At 36.7% G+C, this 21,265-nt stretch overlaps 2 long non-coding RNA genes and 1 pseudogene across 3 annotated transcripts; 2 read left to right on the forward strand and 1 right to left on the reverse strand.

Moving 5' to 3' along the window:
- Positions 1–6,427: 6,427 nt before the first annotated feature.
- On the reverse strand, positions 6,428–7,216 carry LOC109202614 (uncharacterized). Its single transcript, XR_002062559.2, has 3 exons — positions 7,106–7,216; positions 6,700–6,842; positions 6,428–6,617 (listed from the first exon to the last, which is right to left on the reverse strand). It is a non-coding gene; the product is annotated as an uncharacterized LOC109202614 (long non-coding RNA).
- A 4,749-nt stretch (positions 7,217–11,965) lies between these two features.
- LOC109202642 (uncharacterized) lies at positions 11,966–14,800 on the forward strand. 2 transcript variants are annotated; one of them, XR_002062595.2, is made up of 3 exons: positions 11,966–12,609; positions 14,568–14,644; positions 14,739–14,800. It is a non-coding gene; the product is annotated as an uncharacterized LOC109202642 (long non-coding RNA). The 2 variants fall into 2 exon arrangements; XR_002062596.1 differs by lacking the exon at positions 11,966–12,609 and adding an exon at positions 14,448–14,481.
- A 3,259-nt stretch (positions 14,801–18,059) lies between these two features.
- Positions 18,060–21,265, forward strand: part of LOC112847079 (85/88 kDa calcium-independent phospholipase A2-like) — an 8,269-nt pseudogene continuing 5,063 nt past the window's right edge.

Raw genomic sequence — 21,265 nt, forward strand, 5'->3', positions numbered from 1 at the left:
CATGTTAGGGATGGAGTAAAGTAATAAAGCTTGTGTGGAGAAGCTGCTGCAGGGGCTTCCTCAGCTGAGCTCTGAGGACAGAGCTGTCCTGGATGCTAACTTTTCTTTGGAGGAGATTAGTGCTGCTGCTGGTCAGCTGGCTCCTGCACAGGGTGGGCTGCCTGCAGACTTCTGTAAAGGACTGTTACTGGCATCGAGTCATCATGTGGGGCTCTCTCTTCTCCCTAAAAAACAGAGATTTGTCTCTGCGTAGACCTGGAGACCCATGGCTCTGTTATGCACAGATTACTAACTTCCTTCAAAAGTACTGGCCACCAGGCTGAAACACTTTGTGAAATGAATCACTCACAGAGATCAGTCGTACTGTGTACCACACAGCTCTAATGTGAACAAGAGTGTTTCTCATGAGAGACTTGGTAGTTATTTGTAAATTGTACAGTTTGATGTTGGAATAATTTCTTTAGATTAAGAGAAAGTGTTTGATAGGATTGACGATCTTTTTTGTTTTTCCATTATGAGAAGTTTTGCTTTTTGGAGGTGGATTTTTGTCACTTTTGGGCTGTTGTATCAGGCGGCTTTCTGTTTTGTAAAAGTGGATGATGGGCTGAGCTGCCCAGTTCGGAGAGGATCTAACTGGAATGTCCTGTTTCTGGAATATATATTTATATTGGTATATTTGTTAGAAATGTAATCTTTGTTAAATGTTTTAAGAGATAAATAAGCAAAGTTATCTAGATTTATGTTGCCAGGTTTATCTTGGAGGCCTCTGCTGGTGTTGTCCTTGTTTTTCTGTTTTCAGTACAGATCAGAGTGATGTGGACTTTCTCAAAAGATGTTTAGATTTGTATGAGAAAGCATCTTCAGCAAAGGTGAGCTGGTGAAAAAAATATGGTGTAACAGGTTTGTTGGTGGTCATATAGAGACTTTTTTTTTAGGAAAAGAAGAGTCTCGGAGGTTGCCATGGAGACGGTCTGTGTCAGACTGTCTAAGCCAAAAATGGATGCTGTACATACACTGATAAATGTCATTTCAGGGGTGGCCAGATTGAAATCCAGAGAAAACTATGCTAGAGGTGAAAGGTCAAACATTGGTCATCATGTTGTTTTAAAGGTGTGCTGTGTTCAGTCCCAGGGCCTTGCCTTTTTATTTCATTTGTCTTTGGTTTTTATTTGTGCTCTTGTAATTATTTTGTGATAAAACTTTTTCTATTTTGAGATCAAGATTCAAGTGGAAATAAAAGTTTGTGTTAAATTTTCTCCATCTCCCTCTCTTTGTGTGTCCGTCTCTCTCCCTTGGTTTCTGTAGAGGTACAGTGTGGGGGCGCCTGGATAAATGTTAAACAGAAGCTAGATGTAGTGTTCCTCCACTGTCCATTAAGGACTAGAGGAAAAGAAATGGTGGAGAACAAAGTGTATGGTGTATTTATAAAAGAAAATGGCCTTTAAATTGTATACCAAAACGACCTCTAGTCAACTACAACTTGTTACATAATCATCAGGACTGTTTTATCAGTTTAACAGTTTATGGATTGACTTCTTTGGGTTCATTCACTGTTTACATCATGAAGGAAAAGAAGGCAACAGGCTGAGAAATGAAGCTGTTGAGTGTCTTGTGGCCACACGGGGCAGTGCTGCATAAATAGTAGAATCTCTTACTGGACACTTTTTCTAGACCTCTTTTTAAATGACTTTTAAAAACAGCAACAAAATGACTTACATCAGGATCTGATATGGTTGTGTTTTTTTGTTGAGCTTTATATATTTCAGAATGCCTAGAGTTTGTTTGATTCCCATGTTTTGTGATACAGAACATCTCCTCTCAGATGGCTGTTGTCTCATAATGGGTCATTACCTGGTCTGATGGTGTGTTTGTTCCATTTATAAATCAAGTGATTGATTTGTGAAATGAGAGATGACCTCTGACCTGCTGACTGGTGTCTGATCTTCTCTGCTCCCCTCAAATTTGACAGCTACTCAGCTAATGTGATGGTGGACAGGAAGTCACTAAACCTGGACTCTGGAAACACATTTCTAGGGATAAAAAAGTGAATGTAGATTGTTTCAGGAGATAAATATGAAATGATCGATTTGGCGATTATACTAATTTAGTAAGAAAAGAATGTATGAAAGAATTTTTATCTATACACTTAAGCAACGACCAGAGTCTTAGAATTACACTTTCACCAGGTTTTACTTGACTGAACAACAGAACCTCTCTGTCTCCTTTATAAGGGGTCCATCCTGAGTTACACAATGAGTGTTTCAAATGTGTGCAATAACCCACTGCATGTGTAGTCACGCTGAGACCGCGTGGTCTTATTTTATTACCCCTTGATTCAGCTGTGACCTGCTTATCAAGTCTTTTTACAAGTACATCATAATTATCTGCTCTCATGCAGACATAAGTTGAGCAATGGTTTAACAAAATGTCCCATCAGAAACATGAAGGTTTAGCTTTAAGCTTATTTGTCCAAAACAACAATGGATGAACTGCCAGCAGCTGGATTGAAATAGAACATAGTAGTGTTGGATGTAAGTAAAGGAAATACAAGTATAACTGTGACTATGGAACAAATCTCCTTCAGTGTTAAACCTTAATGTTAACCTGATGTGTTTATTAGAAAAATCAGCTATTACAGTGTCTGTGATTGCTCCACATAGTTAGTTAACTCTGGTTGTCTGTGGGTTTGTGTCAAATTTGGAGTGAACAAAGCATGAAAACTGTGGAAGATGCAGACTGTGAAAGTCTAGTTTATTTCATGAATACAGAAAAAGTTTACAGTCGCTAGAACAAAGTAGCATACATTCATGATAAAGTAAATACCACAACACAACTTGGACAGTGAGAAGTCAAATGAATTGTCTTAGAACTTATTATATTCTTTAAGCGTAAAAGCAACACCCAATATTAGAGTGTTTGTGTTTTAAGCCTTCTATTCAAAACTAGTACGTGTCAGCACTTCTTTCTCCCAGCAGCATTATTGAAGTGACACTTTAACGACACTTTACCTGCTGATGCTTCTCATCACAATCTTTATGACGAAAAAGCTCAGATGTCTGTGCTGTCACTTGTTATGAAAATGGACAGAACCTGGGCTCAGGCTTCCTCTTCTTCTTTCCTTCCTCTTTAATAATAAACATAGATCAGTAAAATAGCCATGTTTTTATACAAATGATTGTGATAAAGAGAATTTAGATGTTTTTTCTCCAGTGTGCATGAACTCAAACTCTTTCGAGTTCAAATCTTTTATTTTTACCGTCAACTGGGGAAATCCAAACTTGATGTACCAGGTCAACTCAGTGAGCACACACACACACACACACACACACACACACACACACACACACACACTGTATCATAATAAATGCCATGATATCTTTCTTGTTCAAATAGTTTATTCACTTAACAAAGAGGTAGCTTGGAAACTCAGTAAGAAGGAAGAAAGCTAGTTTAAGGACACTTTCTCAAATAAAGAGGATTTCATCATCTTTCTGTTCATAATACAGGCTAAATAAAAGAAGAGATACATCAGAAACAAATCAGTAGATCCAGAAATTATAGAGGCAAACTCTTTTCAGCTATAGAGGTAGAGGTACACTTCATGTACTCATTAGCGTACAGTTCAAATGCCTGTGTTAGGGTGCATTGTTTCAGTTTCATTAAGTCTTCTTGCAATTACATGATAATTATTATGCTGGACAAGAGTGATCAAAGCTCATAAACATCTGAGTTACACAATGAGTCTTTCAAATGTGTGGAATATCCCAGCTATAACCTTTGCTTTCAATTTGGTTAAACTTGGCATTCAGATCACAGTCTAAACAACAAGTACAGGAGGTCTTCCACTCCACAATTAAAAATAGCAACACTCATGTAAGGCTTTATTCTCCATAGTGTCAAGATAAAGCAACATTAAATAATGGATCTTCCATCTGAAATAATTACAGTTTGTATAAATTAACGCTGAAGACCAAAATACACACACATACATAAAACACATAAACCACTAAAACCTAATTAAAACACATGGAAAATTACCTCATTTGTTGTGCTATTCAAAGATGTGTATGTGTGTGTATTCAGGCCAAGTCATAAAGAAAACGATAGAGGTCAATATACTTATATGATCTATAGTCGCTGCAGATTAATGAAATACAGTGGAAACTTGAAGATCCTAGCTATAGTAGTTTGTGGGAAACAAATACAGTGAAGTGACCATTTAGCTCTTATGGCATAAAACTGTTTAGTGTATTATTATTTGCTTTTCTACAGCATGATATTTGTTTAATAATGGATTGGATTAGTGCATAAAATAAGTTGATAAATAAAATGTTAAATATCTAATCATCATATCAAAAATCATATATTTGGAGGGAGTGTCTTTGACACATGCTGACTGCATCCTTCTTATAACCAGAACAGGAAGTGAGATCAGAGGTGAACAAGAGTGAGCTGTTTGGTGAAAGGAACAGGAAGGATGAAGAAGAGGTGAACATCCACACAGTTTAAAAGGAGAAATAAGAGCACAAGCTCTAAGATGAAGACTGGTAATGATTAAAAACTGCACTAAATAGTATCATTCTGTGACTTCAAACTTTAGGTAGTGCATAACATTTACCACTTTATATTAATTTTACTATACGCTTAAATAAATAAAAGTAAATAACTTTAAAAGGTGCTGTTATTGAGTGAAAATTCAAAAGATTTCAGGGCTGGGGTAAGCCCTGTATGCTTCAAGATCCTAGCAACGCCCTCGCCAGCAGCAGCAAATTGATATGGACCAGTTTATGCCTTTTATTCGGTTGTAAACTCTGATATACTCTTATAATTAACCTTTGGGTGACTGCACAAAGACTGAGAGGGACGACAGAGAGGGAGAGAAAGGGAGAAAGATGGAGGAACACAGCACATATAAGAAACAGGTAAGAGTGGACATGAAGTCAAAGTCAGGGACATGTGCGATAACAAAGACCTTCCACCTGGCTACATATATGTCACTTCCACTTTGCCCACATTCATCTATGATGATCGCTCATAACTAAGCAGTGTGCTATGCTCTTATCAAACGAAGAGCCGAAACTGCTCTTAAAATAACTGTTACAAGAATATTTTTTGTTATTTTTTTTTAGTTGAATATAAAATGTTTGTGTGTGATTGTCAGTACAAAGAGGAAGCGAGGACAGAGAGACTGGAACTAACAGATCAGGTGGATTTTTCACAAAATCTACATGCATTAAATGGATGCGTTGTGTGATTTTCAGTAGCACTCTGCTATTAATGTGAATAATAGCATTTAGCAACATTCACATCACTGTAACCTTGAACAGGATGAATGCCACTATACTGATGTGACAGACTACAAATCTGTTCTCCACTCTCTGAATCGGTGAACACGATTCTCTGTGCTGAGTCTGCACAACAAAGTGTTTGGGTTTGTATGAATTCAAAAGCTGTCATTTAAAATCAGCTCTATTAGTTGTTGGCTTCTTGTCCAGGTATGTGGAGTCGCAGGGTGATTTTTAACTGTCTGTACTGTATAATGGTACTTTAAATACTTGATGATTTGATGGACTGTCCTCTATGTGGTTAAGAGACTGAAACAATGCCGTGCAGGTTTCTCCTCTGATCTGCTTTTTCATAAACTGGTTTTGAAATTTACTGGTCAGCATGACTGTGCCATTGCATCAGGTTTTAAACTAAAGTGACCACCGTAAAGATGATGTATTATATTAAAATCTGTTATTCTTAGACACTGCTGTAGGTCATCCAAAAATTAGATTTCTTTTGAAGGTAACACTAAAATGTGTATCCAACCGAACTGAGGTTTGCAAATGTGAAAAGGGTTGGCTACATTTGCAAACAGCATATGACATTAATATTAATTACAAGGCACCATAAGCATGACATTAAGACTGAGCTGAGCCCTAAAGGTTTGATCCTGGAGTCGCCCCTGATTGAGTGCTTCTCACACATTTATGATTTTGAACAATTTACAGAAAATAATATCAACTGTAAGTACTTTTAAAGATTCAATATATAATAATAGTTGCTAAATTCATGCAAGTCAAATAACTGATGAAATAACTACAGAAACAAAATTATACTTCATGTGTTTCATGAGCACAAATCTTCATCTGTAAAATAACAAGTAACTAAAGATGTCAGATATTTGTGGTGAAGTTAAATGTACCAATTCCCACTGAGAGGCAGTGGAGAAGAAGCCACAAATGTGATGGAAAGACCAATGCAAAGTACAAATTCCTCACATTTGTACTTAAATACTATACTGTAGTAATTGTACTTAATATCATCTGGCAAAAATGACCCAACAACTTTCATGCGAACATCACAGTTTCTGAACAACTGAATGATCAACGTGACACATGTAGAAACAATTCACACAGAAGAAGTTTCTTCCAGAGCGGACTGTTTATTTTGGATGTTATTTTCATTTTATTATTTTCCATTTCCATTCCATTAATGACTTGATTTATCCAATCAATGTAAGAGCAGACCTTCAGCGAAATACCTGGTTTGGTACAGGCACATTTTTTACCACCAACATACACACCATGAATCTTGTTGTTTTTGGCTATCACTCCACCACCAGAATCACCCTGAGAGAGAAAACAAATTATATGTTTGTTCTAAAACATCTGATAATGATACAGATAAAATGTTGGCAGCATGGCAACTCACCGGACATGTGTCCACTCGAGGTTCTTTGTGACACATCGTGTTTCCGTTTGGCCATAATAATGTTGACTTACATGGATGGAGGTTAGGCTCACACTCAACAACATGCATTTTTGCACACTGGAGATGAGGCAGATAACCAGGGACTAGAGAAAAAATGTAAAAAACAAAAGTGTTTCATGCAAGGAAATCAGACATTGAAAGAAACATGCTTTGCCTCATTTCTGGAACAAAATGTGTTCTTTAAAAGAAGCTAAGCAGCGTTTAAAAAGGAGGGAAATTGACAGTATATCCAACATGAGATGTTACTTAGCTGGTTGAAATTTGGAACTGAACTGGGAAAATGTGTTTCTCACATCAGTGAATGATTACATTTTTAGGAGGAAATGCATCTCTGTTTTAACCTCACCTGTCAAACAGTGATCACGTGTTCTGGTTTCTTTCTCTCTTCTTCAGAGGTCCAAAGTCAACGAGTAACAGCACAAGGTGGAGGAGAAGTTAGGAGCTGCCCAGAGCTCCTGATAGTGGTACTGAGTACTGAAGCAGGCACTTTAAGTCAAATTGACCTTTTTGGGGCTAGAACAAGGCTGGTAAGAGGACAAAGGAGCATTTTCCTCTTCATGATGTTTGTTATGTTGCTCTTGTGCTCCTGGAAATATTAGTATCAGTTTCACAGTAATAATTTTACTCCTTTCATTGGGTTAGAGTAATTGTTTTTTACCCTAACCCAATTTATCAATGCAAATGGGGTCATTTGTACTTGGTGTAAACCACAGCAGTAAGACAGGAAGGCAAATTAAAAACATCAATGTGCCCATTGTGTGCTATCTCTTCTCTGCTCTGCTGACGATATACTTGTACTGTTATTTTGAAAAGATGAATTTACAGGAATTTCACAGTGGCAGAGGAGTAGTGGGCAGACACTGCAAAGCTGGCTCACAATTCCAGATGTAAACCAGAACTAGGGCGGTGCAATATGACCAAAGTCTCATACTTATATGCAATGTCTTATCCTGGTAACAGGATAACTAGCACCACTGAATGTTCATTGTTTCAGTGGGCTGGTTTCAGTCATTGTGCAAATGTACTGTTTATAAGATTGGAGAAACCTGCAGTCAGCTGAGACTGAAGAAGTCACTTGGATGAGTGATGAAATGTTTCTCCCACTGGAAACGCTACGTCCAGATGAACAGAACCAACTTTTTGGGGTTTACTGGATGACTGAGCATGCATCAAGACATTTTAACTGACAGATGATCAGTGGAAACAGGAAGCACCTGTGATCATGTTTCAGTGTCATGGCAAATGCTGTGGACTATATTTTGCGATCATTAACCAAACTTCAGTTTGCAGCAGCTGTTTTACTTCCAGTCTGCCTGCAGATGATTAGCAGGTGCTTACATTTAACTCTGTTAGTAAAATGGCTTCTCCTGCTGTTGGCTTATCAAACAGAGGCAGAGGCATTATACATTAACTATATACATTATTATACTCCCATAGTGTGCGTTTGATGAAAGATACGTTATAGTAACAGTGGACTATTGTAGGCTGCTCTTTTTATGACTGGGATTTTACACACAAACACAATAATTTACTTTGACCACAAACATTTAAACATTTCATTCAGAACACTTTGTTTTTCTTATATTTTAAAATTACTTTAATGTCTGTGTGATCTTTAAAAATGTTATATAAGGTATTTCAGAAGTTGTTGTAATAAGTTTCAGGCTTTAATGTTTGATGACAGATCATATTGACTGATTGTTCTGAGAGGCTGTGAGCCTTGATGAGAATATTATAAGATGGAAAAAAACGAACAAGGAAAATGAAAAAGGATTAGAGAAGCACATGGGCAAAAGGAAAGACAAATATGAAGTGGGATAACGCAGAGTAGAGAGAGTAGACGTGAGATGAGTCAGTAAGAAAGTAGGTGGATAACAGAGACGTGAGATGAAGAAATGAGAAAAGATGTAAAGCTGTCACAGGAAAAATTATAGAAATAGGACAAAAGGAAAAAGAGATGAATAAGTTTCCTCCAGTCCCACCTGAAACACCAACAGCTCTTTTGTTCTGACATCCGTCTCTCTGTTTATTCTGTGTATTTAATCTATTTATTTTGTGAATTATAATAGAGTAAATATGGAAATATATGTTTGTATGGTTGTTTGCAGTTTTTAAAGGAAGGAAACTGTAATTTTGTTGTATGTACAATGACAATAAACACATTTATTCATTTAGTGCTTTCATTTTATCATCAAACTTCTCTGTCTGCTTCTACACTCTCTGTGAAAACAGATTTGTTTAATATGTATTCATTTATTTTTCAGCTGTCCAAACACTCTTTAGCTCTTAAAGCTTGTTATTCTCTGTTCTTCTGGTCAAAGGGCCTTTTCCTTTCTAAAATTGTTTGAGCAGAACTGTGGGGTTGTAAATCAGCATAAATGTACTCTAAAGCAGCGGTCCCCAACCCCGGGCCTCGGACCGGTACCGGTCCATGAGTTGTTTGGTACCGGGCCGCGAGAGTTGAGGCTCTGGTGTGAAATGTATGGTTTTCAGGGTTTTTATCGGTTTTCAGCGTTATTTTGTTATCGTTTTTTATCATTAACTCGGTCTTCCTGGGTCTTTTCACGTGTGATATGAATAAAACTTTCTTTCGGTACCGGTACTTGTTTTATTTTGTTGTATTTATCCGCGACACCTTAAAGGCCGGTCCGTGAAAATATTGTCGGGCATAAACCGGTCCGTGGCGCAAAAAAGGTTGGGGACCGCTGCTCTAAAGTACCCCACTGTGTGTATGCAGGTGGGTTTTTTTCACGACTTGAGTGACTTTTGCATGTAAGCAAGCGCTTCATTGTGTAATTATCTGAGTCTTTGCATATGTGCAGTTTGTAACAAGCAAATTCCATTCAAACCTGTTCTGTGACTTGAGCCACATGATGAGTTTGTAAGAGTGTTGTTCAGACTCTGGCCAGTCTGCAAGTGTTTGTTTTATAGTAAGAAATGTGGAGACAGCAGCAGAGTGGCCGAGATACAGAAAGGATGCATTCAATGAAGATCTGGTGAAAAGATGGTGAGTCCCTGTGTAAATCTGTACTTTCTTGCTTGTATGTTTAAAGGGTTTCAGCATTATGTTTGACGTTTTTGTTGTTCTAATCCTGGTTTTCTCCGTGTTGTGCTACTTTACCAGCTAACATCATATATACATATAGATACTGTAAATAATTCTGTAATTTAAGTCATTAACAACCTGGGGAACAGATTCTTATTAATGTCTTTTAGATAGGGTATTAGTATTAGGAGCCCTGCGACAGACCGGCGTCCTATCCAGGTGGGATAGGCTCCATGGAGCATGGAGGAAGCTAAGTGGACAGCAACAGCATTGTGGGCGTGTTTTGCCCCACCCACAAGTTTATTATTATTATTGTTATCATTACTTGACTTCAACTTATATTGAAGTTAACAGGACTGATAAGACCAACTTAGATGCTTTGGCTTCTCTCGTTTGTTCACTACTGTTACTCTTTATGTTCACTCATAATCACCACTGAATATCAGTTCACTACATTTATATACTTGGACATATCTATTTGCCACATTATGTTTTTTTAGTTAGCAGAGCAGTGTTTAAGTGGAGCCTGATGTTGCATAAAGATTGATCCTCAGTCTCTTCCTCACAGTGAGGACCAGAGCTTATTCATTTCACACTGGCTGTGAGATCAATGCTCAGTATCAGCTGAGAGGTTTTTTCTAAACTGTAACTGTAATGTTTTGTGACATCATCTTTAATCTCTCTCTAATTTTATTCCCTGAAACATTTTCATTTTTTTCTTCTGATTTCTTCCTTTATGTCTTTACTTGTGTAATTTAGTGCTGTGGGTGCAACAGCCTTTTTTCCTCAGCTACACAAGCTTTAGTGGAGAGTGTACAGCTAGTGTGTGAACATTAAACACACACCACACACTCTCCCTGCCTCTCTGTAGATGCACGTTTACAAAGACACAGGGACAGATCACAGATGTAATAGACAGTGGAGGAAAATAAGTTTTTCCTTTAACAGTTAATGTTGCTGTGTCTCTGAGATGCTGACAGTGGTGGAATAAATCTGTACATTTACTTCACTCCTGCATTTAACTAAGGACAGGTTTCTAGAATTTAACATATCAGGATATAAAACATATAATCTAGTCCTTGTCAGGCTTTAAAATGAGGTAAATACCAATGATGTATTACACAAATTACACTAGAATGTTTTTATTAAGATGCAAAATCCTAACCTCTTTAAAACTGTATGATGAGTAATAACAGGTAACAAGTGTTGGTTAATGTTTTACTGAAAATAACATCAGCCAGGGAAGAAAAGTCACGATGATAAAAATTACACTGAATTTAAACCTTCAGGGGAAACTTTCAGCAACAAGTACTCAGGTCAAAGTTCAGGAAATGATCAATGTTCAGAACCTGTTGTGTTTTGGTGTGATCACATAGAGCAGTGCTGCATAAATGTAAGAATGTATGACTCAACATCTCCTCTTTTTAAATATATAATAAAGAAAACAAGTGACTAGAACTTATATTGTCTCATATTGTTATTAATTGTCAGGTTGCTTGTTAATGTTTTGTCTGTCAGTTTGTCCAGATAAACTTTGTTTCTCATGGTTTAGTTCATACAAACCGTCTCCTCTCAGATCTCAGAGGACTCAAGTCTCATTATGAGTGCCTGCACAGTATGATAGTGTGTCTGTGGCATTGAGAAATCAACTGATTCATTTTTATAAAATGAAAAACTGATGTTTTCTGCTCCCCACAGATTTTACAACAACCAGCTAAAGTGGCCGCTGACAACAAGCCAGTGAACCTGAGCCTCTTTCTCACAGTAGGCAGGCAGGTTTGGATAACTTTATTCCATTAATAGATAAATTCATCATTTAAAAACTGCAGTTTGTATTTACTTCTGTTACCTTTGACTTTAATTAACTTTAGTTTGATCTGACAAATTTAATTATAACAAATGTGCAACATAATAAGAAATCAGGAAATTGTGCAAATACATTTCTAATTTGAGAAATGGGTTAAATTGGAAATAATGGGGTTTTTTAGGGGTTAAAACTCTAAATTCTCCCTCTTTCTCTCCCATGAAATTCAAAGGTCTCTTATTGGTTGAGATTAATTAATTAAATTTGGTTGATTTTTATTTTATTTTAGGTAGATAGATCAGTAATTATTTATTAAAAGCACTATGTCCAGGTCATTCACTGTCATACAGGTTCTGGTGTGTTGATATATTTTGGGCAGCCAGATGTGCCTTCTTCTCCTCCAGAAGTGTTTTTAATTTTGAGATGTTGCTTTAATGATTAAAATTTGGAACCGAATTGGAAAAACTTTTTTCCTCAAAAGATCAAAGTTCAACCAGTAACACAGCACTGGGTGGAGGAGAAAAGACAGTCTTCTTTTCTTTAGCAGTTAATGTTGCTGTGCCCACAGTTCGTGATAATAGTGAAAGATAAGTAAGTACTGAAGCAGCTGCTACCCGACAGAGCTCCTTAATGCCATTTGCAAGTCAAATTGACTTTATAGGCTGGAAAGAGGACAAAGGAGCATTTTCGTCTTCAGGATGTTATATTGCTGATGTGCTCTTGGAGCCGTCAGTATCAGTTCCACAGTAAAACATTTGCTCCTGTCGTTATTTTATCAATGCAAACGTGGTCATTTGTACTCAGTGTAAACCACAGCAGTAAGACAGGAAGCAAATCAGAGACATCAATGTGTATTCATACACTTCCTCTCATAATACCCTTTGTGTGCTGTCTATTCTTTGCTCTGCTGACTATATACGATATTTTGAAACAGAAGACACAACCATGCATTTCACAATAACTACTGGAGCTACTGCAAAGTTGGAACCCAATTCCAGATGTAAGTCAAAGCTGTGATCAAGACATGATAACAGGAGAATTCATGTTAAGCATGTTTATTAATGCAGCAGAAAGAAAAAAGTGTGCACAGTATGTGTTTTAGGGGTTGAGGGTACACACTGTTTCTGCACTTAAAGCTCACTGACTGACAAAAACAACAGTTTACAAGTAAAATTAAATTTAGTCTCTTTAAATTTTTGTGCCACTTATATAAAAAGGTAAAACAGTGGAAAGTTTTGGGTTTTCAGGAGTTTTACTTCCAGTCTGTCTGCAGATGGTTAGCAGCTGCTTACGTTTATCTCTGTTAGTAAAATGTCTTCTCCTGCTGTTGGCTTATCAAACAGAGGCAAGCGAGCATTGTGTTAACTTATACTCCCTCAATGTGCGTTTGGTTAAATTTACATTATTATAGTATTAAACACTTTATTATAAGCTGCTCTTCTTATGATTGGATTGCACACAAACACAATAATTTACTTTGACCACAAATATTTGGCTACATAATTGTATTTAACCAATTTTTTCTTTTTATATTTTTAAAATCTTGTCTCTGATGCCTGGATTGTCTTGCAAAATACTACACAAGATATTTTCCAAGTTCTTCTAATATAAACTTTCAGGATTTTATTGGTGATGACAGATTATATTGACTGATTCCTCTGGAAGGAAAGAAAAATAAAAACTGGATGATGCTGAGTAGAGAGGGCGGATGTGAGATGAGTCACTAAGAATGTAGATGGATAACAGAAACTGATAATGAGGTCATTAAGAATTATTAAATTTGATTAGTTTCATTATTTTTATTTTAGTTTTTTGTTTTTGGTGAAGGGATGATTAAAATTACACTTTCAGCAGCGCCTAGTGAGGCGAGGAAAATGAGAAGCTGTTGTGTTTCAATGTGACCACACGGGGCAGTGCAGCATAGTGAGCCTGCAGATCAGTTTATAACTTTCATATCATGTGTGAGTTTGTTTCTTCTGAATTTTATTTTACAGTTAGCTTCCACAGTTCATATATCATGTGTAATTTTTCATTAGTTTCAGTGTTTGTTTGTATTTTATTCTATTCATGATGGTTGTGTTGACAGATTTGTCCAAATTTAAAGCTACAGATGTGAACTTTTGGTTCTTTTATTATTACCTGTATAAACACATCACATCAAAATGCATTCTTGTATTTTGTGTAAATCAATCACAAAGTAATTAATCACAGAAAATAAACATTTAAAGAACTCCAACCAAGTGAGCTGACCTCCAGGAGGGGCTAAATAGTCCTTTATGGCCTTGTTATCTTCTTCTAACTTATTTGCACTTATTTAATTTTGAACATTACTGTTTCCATGTGTGGAGCTAACCATGTGTGCTAGCAACAAAGGGGTTGGGTGGAGACCCAAAAATGCAACCAACTCTACCCTCCACTGTTCATCACCAGATGGTGCAAAAGCGCAAGATCCAGACATAAAGCATCAAATCCAAAAGTCCTTTACAGAGGGTTTTTATCATTATCATTATTATTATTATTATTATTATTTAACTAACTTTTTAAATGTTTCACACATTAAACATTAATGCATGAATGGATGTGTATTTTAAAATGAAATACTTACAGAAGATATTGTTAATTATTAACAGCTTAATTATTGTGCTTTGCATATGCTATATGTATATATAGTAGATGCAGTATGACAGGACACAGAGGTTTAGTGCCAGACTTCACATAAAAAGTATCAACTATGTTAGGATCCATGATCATCATGTGTGGTGTTAGTTTACATTAGTGTGTCCTCTCATGAAGGTGTGTGGATCTCTCACCTCTCTCCAAATTGTAGTTGTGTGTTGATGCTGACACAGATGAAGACTGCTGATTGGCTGAAGTAGGGTACAATATATATTGTTGGTTTTTGGTTTGGGCAGTGCTCACCTCTACATTAAATAAACTGCTGCTCGTGTGTGTTTGTAGGTTCTCAGTCATCCAGGTCATGGTTGTCTAAGAAGCATGGAGACACTTCAACCACCTGGAAATACCCAGCCTGCAGAGTACATCATATGATTTATTGATTTATTTTGTGTTCATATCACATGGATGGATGTGAAATTAAGTTATGATTGTTTTGTTTTTGTCTGTTTCTAGAGGAGACGTCGTTCAGGTTGTAGGACTTGGTGGTTATAGGGTAAATGCCAGCAGCCACCCACGTAAGACCATATTTTGTTTGATTATTTCACAGTTAATGCTAGAATCTGATTTCGGTTTCTGTGACTGTTTTATAGTTACATTTATGTTTTTTGTTTGATACTGTATGAAAAACAAGGTTTTTTCTTTTTGTAAATTTTGGAGTAGATGTACTGTGTGCCAAGTTCCTTGTTTAAAATCATTTAGAAACATAAAAAAAAGACAAAACATCATTCTCCTCAAGATTTAGTCTTTGAAAGGTTATGAATGACTTTTGTTCTTTTTTTTTTTCTCTAGTCCCTGATGAACCACCTTATCTCCAGTGTGCAAACATGCATGTTGTTGACTGTAAGCTTACCAGAAACTCTCGATGTGATTCAGATGTGCGTATAACAACAGGCTGTGTCTGGAAGAACTAATGTAGATGTACGTGAGGTAAGTTGACTGCTAACATTACTGTATATCATGTGTGTATGTTTTAGATATTTTGGAACAAACTTAAACACAAACTATGTTTTTCTCTCTCAGGGTGATTCTGGTGGTGGAGTGATATACAACAACATGATTTATGGTGTAATCAAGAGCACTGGTAAACGTGTCTGTACTGGACCAGTTGTTACTGTAAAAGTCTGTCCTTACATGAAATGGATAAACCAGAAAATTAATCCAAAAATAATGGAAAATAACTGAATGAAAATAACATTCAGAATAAACAATCATCTCTACATGAACTTGTGTGCTGTGTTGTTTCTGCTCTACAATATCTTCATGTTAACTGCAAATTGTGACCTTTTTTCTTTGGTCTAAAATATTGTGTTAGATTTGCAGCTTGTGTGTGTTTGAATGTGGTGTCAGGTGTGTAGCAGCTCATCCTGTTGTTCAGAAACTCTCAGACTCACACTGTGAAGATGCAGAAAGGCTTTCTGATCAGACATGCCACCAATCAGCTGCAGGGCCTGAACATGATAAACTTTATAAATCTGACCTGATTGTTGAGGGTGGAAACGTTTACATGGAGGCTGTTGGCTCATTGGTGTCAGATGAACTTTTTTTTAATCACTGCACTGAGGCATTAAAATAAACACAGTAACAACAAAATAAGTTTTGTTGATAAAATACATTTCTTGAAACCGTCCATTGTTTTGTCCGAACTCTAAACATTGAATCCAATTTTCAAACTAAAGCAGTGCTTTCAAAAAAAAATACCCCAAAACAAAAACCTACAAAAACAAAAAATAAACAAAATAAAATTATAGTACACAGTGACATATGTATTTTATATCTCATAACATGTCATTTCCATCTTGTCTTCAGTCCTGCATTTTATACTTCTAAGACCAAAGTGAAAACTAAACTCTTTATATTCACAAAGCTCATAAACACTATTTGTTTCAGGATTTCATCATGATTAATTTTCCATATGAGGCAGTGCTTTCACATTCCTTTTGAAGTAGTACAGAGAAATTCCTCTTCTCCTCTTCTTTTAAATTGCATCAATATTTTCCAACTGAGCAGTAAAAGGACACCGAACTCAAACATGAAGCATCAACGTGATGTTTAGATGTTGTTTATTATTACAATAAGAGACTAAAGTAACTCGCTTTGAACACTTCAGTTTCTCTCTTGATGCTGCTGTTTGTTTCCTCCTCCACTTGTATTTTTCTACACTTCAGTGAATGTACATAGCGCCCTCTGTTGTATGTTTGAGAGATCTGCACTGCATTGTCATCAAACACAACTGTGCAGAGGTGGAACATCAAGCGCATCAATTGAAGAAGCTCTTGGGTCAGAAGTTAAACATCATCCAGAACCTTAAAGAAGTGAAGTCACTTTCCAAGCTTCTTAACAACCATGACCTGGATGACTGAGGACCTACAAACACACATGATCAGCAGTTTATTTAACACTGTCCAGTTGGAGATTTGCTATATTGTATTAAACTGTAAGTCTGAAATAGGTGAGTTTTAAGGGGCATTAAGTCAGGAAAAATACTTATTAGCTTTCTGTGTCAGACTCACAAAGTGATAATCAGCACAGGGATGCGTGCATGAGTTAATGCTGTAGAGGAGACAATGATCAGGAAGAGAACTGCTGCCACAAGCCGCTCCTTAAATACCTGGTCTTGATGAAGGGGAATGACAAATGTGATGGAAAATGTGTGTTTCACCTCCTCTGACCTCTGTGTACTATTGATATGTGTTTGTAACTTTCTTGTACAAAGTTGTAGTTGTTTTTCAGTCTTCATACACTCTAACTGTAAGCTTTGCTCAAGGCCATGACACACTTCATTACCAAACTGGTGCCTACATGATGGTGAGAATTTCACTCCCAACCACTGATTAGACAAGACTGCATCCACGCGACGAACCTACAGGAGCTGCTATAATTTAGCCTTTTTGTCAATGCTGGTACAAACCCTGTTGATCCCTTTGCAAAGGTTTGAACTTTCTTTCTTTCAATCTCAGGAAATCGGTTTCGTTTCGATGCTTAAATTATTTTTCACAACAACAAACAGGAGCAAGCCTGTGAACATCGGTCCGAACAAAAACAATACAAAGATATTATTAGTAGCTAACATGTTGGGCTTTAGGCTACTGATTAGGATAGCCCTGAGCTCCTCGGGAGTGTGACTCTCGAGGTGTTATTGAACTTCCATCAGAGCTCAGTGAAGATGCTGGGCTGAATTCCCGTTCATTAAGTCGATGCAGGCTGTCCCTGGGTGTTTCCCTAAAGGCTGTCAAGTTCTAACCAGCCACCCTCGGTCCACTGCACCTGGATTCTGAGTGACCAATGAAAATCTGATCACAGATTTGTTTCTCCAGGTCTTCTGTAGGTTTGAGAATATTTTGAATTCGAGAAAGGATGGCGTTCTTTCTCAGCATCTTTTTAATGTCTTCTTTAGTTGTCTGAAAAGTGGAGACAATCAGATTGAAGGAAAAAAGTTGTGTTGAGTTAAAATGTTTAAAAATTATGTTACAGAAATAGATTTACAATTTTACTGTGGTAAACTAAACCACACTACACCGTCACACATCTCTTCCTAGATCCTGTTCTTTTAAATGATCAAAGTATTTTAACTTTATGTTATAACAACAGAAAGCATGAAAACATAAAAATGATGGTCTGTCTTCATATTTCAGTTATTGTTACATTAAAACAGCCTCACCTGTTTTTACTTTTAGCAGAAGTAGCATTTTATAGCTGTAGGTGTGTAAAGTTTTCCTAACTTTAACAACTCTACATGTGTGCTGTTGGGCAGTTCAGTCTACAGTCCAATTAATCATGTATATGTGCCTGAAAAATAATTCTATATCAAACTAAGAGCAGTAGAAAACCTGTAAAGCTTCCAAAAGCTTAAAAAGTCAGATAAATATTGTTGAGTACAATGTACTTTCCTCTGTGATATAGGATTAGGATTAAACTTTGTCATTGTCATTACACATGTAATGGAAGCGTGCTGTGTCTTGATGGTGGCGGTATTAAAGGCCTGGTGCTGATCCAGATGCTGATCGCTCTGGAGAAAGAGGCGGGCAGACCCACCAGAGAGCTCTTCGACTGGGTAGCTGGCACGAGCACGGGAGGCATCCTGGCTCTGGCTATAATCCACGGTGTGTCTGTGTTCTCTTTTCCAGTGCTCAGGGTTTTCATCACATAGCATCAGAACAACAATGACACTTCTTCTATGTGTAGGTAAATCCATGGAGTACCTGCGCTGCCTGTACTTTAGGATGAAGGAGCAGGTGTTCAAAGGATCAAGACCCTATGAATCAGCACCGCTAGAGGACTTCCTCAAAACAGAGTTTGGAGAAAACACCAAGATGACTGACATAAAGTTCCCCAGGTAGATGTCTGAATGTGATAATAGGTAGGAAAAAAGAAAAGAAAAAAAGCTAAAATTCAAAGAATTGCAGACCTCTGCCCAAGCTGCTCGTCATCTGGGCAGTATTTACTTTTAAGCGAAAAGTATTGTATGTTCTACATAAACATTGTGTACAAGTAAGTAATAGATAATAGGTATTGATTTGTAAATAACTGAAATAACTTGAGCTTATTATATAATATTATAACACAGTTTATTTCTAACCAACTAGCAGCTCATTCTTTATCGTTATAATACTTTCTTTAAAGCCAGCACACGTTTTGGAGTCAAAGTGAAACAAAGGCAGATGCGATACGTAAAAGTGAGGTCAGAGGTCAAATGTGACATGATGTTTAAATGCTAACTATAAAGTGATATTTAGAATCCCCATATAGCAGCATCATTTACTAATTAATGCCAATACAAACAAAGGCAGCAGAATTTTAAACACCATTTTTTTTAAAAATGACATTTTATGAAAATTTGAACCTATCTGACCTTGAAGAAGACGTCAGAGATCAACAGTAACATGATATTTACAATCCCCATATACCATTCCCTATATAACTATATGTTGTCAATACTAACAATGGCAGCAAAAGACAGTTTTAAATAGCTCTAAATAGCATTATTATCACTTTAACCTTCAGTTTTACATTGAAGGAGAGGTCAGAGGTCATATGTGACATTATATTTTAAATCTTTACGATACTTTATATATGTTGATGTGTTACATGGCACACTTGTAAGAATCACAGTTTTTAAGTTATAAGGCTATTTGTCTATTTTCGACTAATAAATCATTAGGTTGGCCTTGAACACCTTAGTGGATATAAGCCAAATGGATTATTAACATGAACCCACTCTACACTCCTACAAAGTTTTACTATAATTCATTCATAACTTTTCGACCTGTCACGCTTACGGAGAAAACGACAAATTGTTGCATTCTAAATGTTATGCAGCCATCTGCCACAAGATGGCGCTGCAGCTTTTACATTGCTATAGAAAAGCACTCCTACAAAGTTTTATTATAATTCATTCATAAATTTTTGACCTGTCAAATAAACCTGTCACTTTATTAAAGTGCAATTTGAAAAAGGTTTTTGAAATGAAGGTTATTAAATTGGAATTCAAAAATGAATTTACAAATGCAGAATTGATTCTACAATTGATTATTTAAGCACAGAGTTGTTTATTTCGATGCGCGTGGCTCTTGTGGTCCTCCATAGTGGAGAGGAGGTCTGGGGTTTTCTGCTTTGGCTTCTTTCCTCACAAACAGGTTGAATAAAGTGGATGGATCCATGATTTATTGTTTTGGTTTTTTAATTGTTTTTTAGATTCTATCTTTTAGTGAGATGTCATGAAGTCATGAAGTGTAGAACAGTATGCATTGTTGATTATTCACGGCACAATGCACCACACTTTGTAGTCATTTTTTTTGTTAATTTGCTGCATTTTAATAATATGTGAAGATCTATTGTAGAAATTTTCATATCATATTTAACATCAGTTTATTTTTAGTGGGTTTTTTGTGATTAGTGGTTTCAAATGCCAGTTTTTGACAATTATCTAGTAAACAGTCCTCAGATTTAACTTCAGACCTCAGTGTTTCTTAGGTTTTATACTAATCAATTAGCCCAAAGATTTTCGTTATTTAGTCAACTAAGAATTTAGTCGCCCTAGTTTCTGCTGGTGCTAACAGTGTCATATAAAAGCTTTAAATATCCCACTCTTTTGCTGTGATTGGTCAGTTTTTGAAACTTTGAGCTGGTTTTATCCTGATTACCTAATTTTTTACTTCCTGAGAATTAAAAAAGAAGTACTGACTGGCTTAGATATGTGTAGCATGGCTCTGTAAACACTAAAATAATACATCAGGAGCCAGATTTTTAAAAATATTTTTGTAATTTGGTTGAAATGATGCTGTTCAAATTTTCAGGTGTTTAAGGAGAACAGGCAGAAGTTTTCTATGACATCATGACTTTTCCCTTCTTTCTTTCTTTACAGGGTAATGGTGACCAGTGTTCTGGCAGACAGACATCCAGGCGAGCTTCATATATTCAGGAACTATGACCCTCCATCCGTCTCCAGAGAGGCCCATACACCACCACTGCCACATTCAAGCCTCTCACCATCCCACAAGGTACATCAGATATCACCTGTGTTTGTTGGGCTACAGCACCAGCCCTCAAGTGTCAAATGTATTAAATGGGATAGTGAACATACCACTGGATGGCACCAAAGGAATTTTCAGCACTCATATTTTAATGTGAGGGTTATGTACTTTCACTTCACTGAGGCAATAAAACCTGAAAACTACGCCTGTGCATGAACACAACACTGAAACTGAGACTGTGTGTGCTGTTCATGAAGGAGTCGTGTCCTCTGCTGTTTGAGTCCCAGCCATGTTGTTGTTACAGGCTGGGAGGATGAGGATGTGTTGATAGTACGATACACAGAAGAGCCACCCAGAAAGATAAGGAAGGTGACAGATGAAGGTGTGTGTATGCGTACAGGACCAAGTCCTGGAAAGTCGTGAAAAATAAAAAATAAAAAAAACAGATTTTAGACAGACAGGAAGTGATAATTATGAACTCAAAGCAGTGTAATTGCATTGACTATACAT

The sequence above is a fragment of the Oreochromis niloticus genome, linkage group LG6 (genome assembly GCF_001858045.2).
Source record: "Oreochromis niloticus isolate F11D_XX linkage group LG6, O_niloticus_UMD_NMBU, whole genome shotgun sequence".
NCBI lineage: Eukaryota > Metazoa > Chordata > Actinopteri > Cichliformes > Cichlidae > Oreochromis > Oreochromis niloticus.